General features: G+C 37.6%; 1 long non-coding RNA gene across 1 annotated transcript in view; it reads right to left on the reverse strand.

Annotated features, from left to right (window-relative positions):
• Positions 1-6,304, reverse strand: part of LOC111814461 — a 6,605-nt gene extending 301 nt beyond the window's left edge. Inside the window, exons 1-2 of the long non-coding RNA XR_002819444.1 lie at positions 6,191-6,304; positions 3,075-3,102 (exon numbers count right to left, since the gene is read on the reverse strand). This is a non-coding gene — a long non-coding RNA (uncharacterized LOC111814461). The remainder of the gene's footprint in view (positions 1-3,074; positions 3,103-6,190) is intronic.
• Between the last annotated feature and the right edge of the window lie 955 nt (positions 6,305-7,259).

Consider the following 7,259-nt stretch of genomic DNA (forward strand, 5'->3'; position numbering starts at 1 on the left):
AGATATGAAAATCTGGCCCTACAATTGTACACTGCAGAGATAGCACAGTGTTTGGATACATTTCATAATTAATTTTTTAAGTAGCTGCTTAGCTACTGATTACATATTATTGTCCTACTTCTCAAGTTTTTAAGATGCACAAAGAACTATTAGTAATACACTCATTTGTAGATTTTTCCAAATACACGCAAAAACTGACTTATATTAGTTCTCTTCACCCCAGAAAACTGTATCAATAGTAGAAAAAACTATTAGGGTAGCTATTAGGAGAAAGAGGTTTTGATTTTCTTTATGCCAGTGATTGATGTGTGATCAACAAAGTCAGTTTCTTTAGCTGTTACTAGACAAAGAGTGTTTTAATCCTTACTAAAGCAATTTTGTCATCTTTGTATGCCTAGTTATGGAACATAATTTTTAATTTCATAGCTGATCATGGAACTTATGAATTTTCTCTTCCTAAGTTTTACACTGTATGTTCTCAAGTACATCATAATACCTTGATCAGTTTAGTGGCCAGGGAGATGGCTCAGTGGAATAAGCACTTCCCTGGCAAGCGCAAGGGCCTGAGTTCAATCCCCAGTTCTGAAAAAAAAATTTGCTTTTGAGTTGGGGGAGATGACTCGGTGGAATAAGTGCTTCCTTGGCAAGCGCAAGGGCCTGAGTTCAATCCCTGGTTCTAAAAAAAAAAAAAAAAAAATCAGTTTAGTATCTCATCTCTATAGTACCTATTATTGAGGTAGGGCACAAATGTACCAAACAATGTAGGTAATAACTTTTTAATTTTTTAAAAAAATTATTTATTTGGTACAGGGTCTCACTACGCAGTTTACACTCATCGTGATCCTCTTATCTCAGCCTCCCCTGAAGAGTACAGACATGTGTGACACCATGCCCAGTTTCACTGGCCTGCACGACATGTGGTACTGGGGATCGAACCTGGGTGCTTGTACTTGCCAGGTAGCTGCTTAGACCATCACACTATATCTCCAGCTCAACTTTTGTATTTTTTGAGACAGGGTGTCACTATGTAATCCAGACTGAGTTTGAATTCACTATGTAGCCCAGCATGCCTCTGAACTCAGATGCTCCTGCTTCAGCTTCCCAAGTGCTGAGATTACAGGCATGCAGTATTATGTCTGGACAATAATCATTTCATGTAGCAAGACATGGCCAATATCTGAAAAATGCTTAAGATTTTAATAAGGAATCATATAAGGTTTGCCCCAATAAACACATATTTAAGAAAATAATAAAAATGGCTATATTTATCTGAACATTCTTTTAGTAACTAAGATTGATTAGCTGAAGAGTCAAGAATACACAGATTTGCAGCTTCACAGTAAGAAAGTTTTGTAAGACAAAACAAAGTTAAACTTAATGAATGACATCTACAATTCTGAAAAATAAAACTGAAAAACTACATCCATATCTAAAAGAAATCATTTAATCTATTAATTCCAACCTTTGTAAAATATTTTACATAGGCTGGCCAGACAGCTCAGAGGATTAAAGTGCCTGCTTAGGCAGATGCAGGGACAGGGTTTGATCCCCAGCCTGCTGTGCCAGCCCAGCCCCCAGGATGCGCTAAGATGGTGATTGAGACTCGGTGTGGTGGTGCGCACCTGTAATCCTAGCACTTGGGAGGCTGAAAACAGAAGGATCACTACAAGTCCAAGTGATCTGTATAGTGAGACCCTGTAGACTGTGCACTAAGTACATAAAAAATAATAAATTAAAATGTTTGAGATGCCTAGATAGCAAAACTTCTATTTCAATACAAATTAGAAAAAGATATTTCAAAATTGCAGCAATTAGCAACATTTAAATATTGACTAAAAGATAATAGCATTGAGCCAATTTTTGATTCCTTCATTTTCATAATTATTTTGTGATTAGGTACTAGGATGCCTTTGTTCTTCAGAGATATATACTGAACTGTTACTCAAGAGTAGAAGAGTTTTTTGTTCACATGGGGAGAGGAACAAGGACGAGAGGACAGGAAAGGGAAAAGTGAAAAAAGTGAGAAAAGAAAGAAAAATGGAAACAAGGCTTTTGTAAATGGGAAGGGGAAGAGGGTATTGAAGGAAGGGTATGGGAATGGGAAAAAATCAAGTTATATCTTATACATTCATCTTGATGAATGTGATCATTATGTATAAAATGTACCAATAAAATCTTATTGAAGAAAAAATCATAGAAGGGTCACTTTCTCTCAAATATTTCAAAAAGAAATGCACAGATGAGAGAGAAAGTGATAAAATAAAGGTAAATATTACTAGTTGTTTTATTTGAGTGCAGGGTGTATTGGAATTCTTGATACTTTTAAGAACTTTTTTTTCTTTTTTACTGGCTCAGCCCACCCTGAAGGTGGGGCTGGCATGGCATGTGGTGCCAGGGATCAAATCACGGTTCCCTGCAGCTGCCTAAGAAGGCACTTTAGACGGCTAAGCTATCTCACCTGCCCCATACTATCCCTTTTATGCATGTTTGGAATTGTTTCAAAACAAAAAGTTATCAAAAGTCTTTTTAGGATAGTACCTAATGGGCACTATAAAATGCTCTTATCATTAACTTTTTTTTTTTCTTTGCGGAACCAGGGATTGAACTCAGGCCCTTGCACTTGCCAGGCAAGTGCTTATTCTACTGAGCTAACTCCCCAGCCCATCATTAACTTATTGTTGTGTGACAAAAACAAAAAATATCCTTCAAGTGGTGCCCATTCTTTGATCAATAATTTCTGAGATGTATACTTATTAGGTTCTGAGATTAAAAATACTATATGTAAAGGAACTTAAAAACTCTGATTCTAACAGCTTCAGTAACTTTTATAGTTCTTTGCTTCATACTATGCTTTGCAAATCTATGTAAAAATAGCCCTAATATATCAAATTCATTTATTATTTAACCTACTGTAGAAATTAGTTTTATTTTGTGGATTCATAGGGAGAGACTGCATCCTAAATGGACAGCTCTTTTCTGCACAATAATCTTCAAACAGAAGAGCTAAACCAACCCAAAAACTTTTGTACCACATACAGGACACAGGGCATTCTACATAATCAAAGACATTGTACCTGAACTGTCAGCAACTTCCACAATGGTCTAGAAAAAAAGGAATGAAAGAATAGTCATATTTTACATATTTGTTAGTTTTGCTTAGAAGAATGGTATGTAGCATATTATCTGAGAAAATTTAGGATGATAAAAATAACATTTAAATTTTAATTCTTTATTCAGTAGCAATACTGTTGTCCAGAAAAACTGCTACAAAATGCATGGAAGTCGTGGAAATACTTACTGTGTGCAGACCAAATCTTATTTATGTTTGACTTTCTATAATGTTTATCCCAATGCCCTATTCAGAGGAAGCATACAATGTATTTGTGAAATGAATGAAACATGTCATATTTAGTGGTTTTTTATGGTGTTGTTTGAGATTTTTGAGGCAAAGTCTTCCCATGTAGTCCAGCCTGGACTTGAACTCATTACATATCCCTAACTGGCCTGGTACTCACCACCATCCTGGATGCACATATTGTTGAGTATAGGTATAGTTAAAGTAGAGAAATCTGTTGCAGTAGTATTTTTCTTAGTTTGAAATATAATGACAGCCAAATTAGGTTAGTCTAAAAGGCCAAGTATTTCCTAGCTCATTTCATTTCTTCTTAAATGATAATGTTGCATTGTCAGATTTTTCTCTTACTGATGACTACACATTGTGGGTGATTCATTTCTTTATTCACTAAGTATGCTTTGCATCCACATTCTGTTCTAGACATTATATTAGACACTGGGGTAAAGAGGTGAATCAGACACTATCCCTAATAATAACAGCTAATAATAGCTAAAATATATATAGCACTCACTACATTCCTAGAGCATAAGTCCTTTATAGAGATTAATTCAATCTTCACATTAGCTCTATAAAATAAGAACAAGCAGTATCCCTATGTTGCAGGTGAGTAAGGTAAAGCTGAGAGTAAATAATTTTCCTAATGTCATAAAGCTAAGATATGGTAGATACAACTCAGACTTTGAATTGTAATGGGTCAACTCACATTTTAGACTATAAATGTAAATCTTGTGTTTTCTATTGTGTAAAAAAATGTATACTCACCACTATTCTAAGTTGTTTAGTAATAAGTGGCTGTTTCTTGCTGTTTGCTAACATAAAATTCCTTGCTCACTAATTCCTGTAAACAAAGTTAGTTTATAGAGATGACTTCAAAAGGAAACTAAACGTGCTCTAACTTCTTGTAACCTGGGGCTATGCAAAGCTGCGTGCAGGTACTCAGGTGAAAGAGAACCAGAAACTAAAACAAAACCCCAGGAAATTTAATTTGAGTAGTGGTTACACTGACCCTGAAAGCATTATTTTGTGTCACGCAATGAAATTTGCTTACCAAACTAAATGTGGTTCCAGGTTTTAAAAAAACCCCAGCTGGGTGGGGGGAGAAGGCTCAGTAGAATAAGTGCTTGCCAGGCAAGGGCATGAGTTCAATCCCGGGTTCCACAAATAAATAAATAAATAAATACACGCCCCCCCCCCCCGCTAGCCAACTTTTGGTCCTTTCCTGAGTGAGAGATGACTGGGGCCCCTGAGCTCAGTAATAAACGGGCATTCTAAATTCCAATCTGGCTGGTCTGGTTCCTATTCTGAGTGACCAATAACAGAAATTAGTTTGTCTGATTATTAAGCATGCACTCTTAAGCACTCTACTATACTGCCTCCCTACAGTCATGGAGCTTATACTAGAGTAAGGTTAGCAAATCTATTAAAATATGTATTGTTTGGGTTATGCATATTCTGGTAGACAAAAATATGGCCATCTAGTAGAATGTGGCTGCTTTTTGTTACTAAGTATGCATATGATTATACTTAAAATAGAAGGAAGTACTGAACTGAACCTCACAGATGGCTTTGCCAGTCTAATGAGACTTGGAAAGGAAGAGCATTCTTGGCAGAAGGAATAACATGGGCAGAGGCATGAAAAGTAAAAAACAACTGGCTGGCTTTGGGAAATTCTAGATAGTGTGGTTCAGCTAGTGTAAGGCATGGGGTAGGGGCATGGCACTGGAGAGGTAAGCAGAAGCAAAAGGATGGAGAAACAAGGAGATAGAAGACAATGGACCAAGAGGAGAAAACAATCCCGCGAGGACAGTACTTCAAGAATGAGAAGCAAAATCCCTAGTAAAGCCAATGAATAATTTAATATATCATATGATAGAATCTATAACTATGAAAAATCATAATTGGGGAATTTTAATGTCTGAGAAAATATATAGAAAATATGAAATGATAGTTAAATTGTATATATAATTCTCATTTTGTTAGATAATACAGTGTTCTATCTCACAGTCACATATAATATATAATACATACATATGCACACATATGATATGACACACATAAGTATGTGTATATAAGTTATACATATATATGATTTACACACAAATGAGAGTGGGAATAAAACACATCCTGTTAATCATGTCTCTTTCTGGATGGTGGATTCTTAAGTAATATTATTCTCTTTATATAGCTTTCTACACTTTCACAATTTCACTGCCATAAGCAATTAAAGCGTTTAGAATAACTTCTTACTTCTGATACAGAAAAACAGATTTTCCTAGATCAATACTGTGGTAGTGAGTAACAGGAAACATGAAAATGAGAATTTCAAGCTTTTTCACAAAAATCACATCTTGAAAAAGTGATTTAAATAACTGAAAGACATAAAAGTGATGTCATCAAAGTGAATCATTAAGGAATAGATTACAGAATGTCCTTTCTGAATTAAAGTTAATACATGTGAAACCAAATATTTACAACTTTTAAGCGAAATTCCAATCTATATGCTCTTCTATGAACAACGTGTTATTTCTGTGACTGAAATGGAAACACTAATAAGATTTATTTTCCATAGTCGGAAGTATAAACTATGCATAAGGAATATGGATTTCCACATCAGTACCTTCTCCAGATTGGATTTAAAATGTAACTCAGGCACTTCCTAAACCAAGACGAGGGCGGTACAAGTCTCATTAAGAAAAAGTCTTCCGTGAAGGAAAACCAGTTTATTGCCAGTCCTGGCTTGTAATTAAGACTACAAAAGCACTTCCCTTCTCTTTTCCATCAGTTCAAGCTTCCCCAAACTACTTTAACCCCTCCACCCTCCTTCCAATTACTTACTGCTAAAATTGATTGTATTCCTCAGGTTGTTTGCTGATTAACCAGGTATCTCCTTAGGGATCTTTGTTACTCCACAGTGCCAAACAGTGACTCTTCCTGTCCCTTAAAGGTCTCTGGTTTCTCCTGCTGCGGTCTATTTCTGAAGAGATTTTTAATGACAGCGAGTCTAGGGCTCCCCGCAGTGGATGCTTTGTATGCACTGGACGCCTTGGCCTTTTTCTCATTGTAAAGTCAGGTACTCTGGAAATTTCCATTTCTATGCCAACTTTAAGACTATTCTTAAGTACAAGAGAGTTCAACCTGGGAACTTCGTGTATCATTTTTCCCAGTACACTCTGTCCAAGTTTGTCACATCAAAGCAGTAAAGTGGAGGGTTGGGCACCATATGGAGTGGCTCTCCCTCTAAAAGATACCTTTGGATGACTACCACAGTTACAGGCGTCACCACTGAGGGGTGACTCGTCAGCAAGGTGAGCATATTATCTGGTCAAGAGCTTTTTGCTCAAGATCTGTGTTCTCAGGTACCAGCCTTTCGTATCACCCCTCGTGGGATCTCCTAACCTGATCTCAGGTTTCGGACAATACAGCCCAGCGTGTAAATGCTGGCCTATGGCTGACTTGACTCTGCATTTGCTGTGGGAAACTCTGAACTCCCCCATTTCCTAAGGGCATTTTACCGGGTTCAAAGCTGGGAGAAAAGAAATCGCGCGCTTTGACGAACGTCGTTACTCCGCCCCTGCGGACTCTGCCACTTAGCGAGGTTAAAAAGGGTAGGCCTGCGCACGCACGAAGCCTTGCCCCGCCCCCCTCTTGGGACTCAGAGAGGCGGTTGCTAGGCAGTCGCACTCTGACCTACGCATCACGTAACTGTGACTTGTTTCCGGCCCATTTCCTTATTCGCACGGAGCTTCGGGAGAGAGGGGGCGGAGGGTGGTTATGGTTTCCAGTGCAAACTAGGAGGGAGGAGGAGGGGCGCTCCTGGCGTCTCTAGAAGGGAAAGTCCCCAGAAAAAGGCTATAAAGAAAGAAGACGGGAGCTAAAAGAAAGAAGACGGGAGCTTACTGGTTAG

This window comes from Octodon degus, unplaced genomic scaffold (genome assembly GCF_000260255.1).
Source record: "Octodon degus isolate 3935 unplaced genomic scaffold, OctDeg1.0 scaffold00321, whole genome shotgun sequence".
Lineage (NCBI taxonomy): Eukaryota > Metazoa > Chordata > Mammalia > Rodentia > Octodontidae > Octodon > Octodon degus.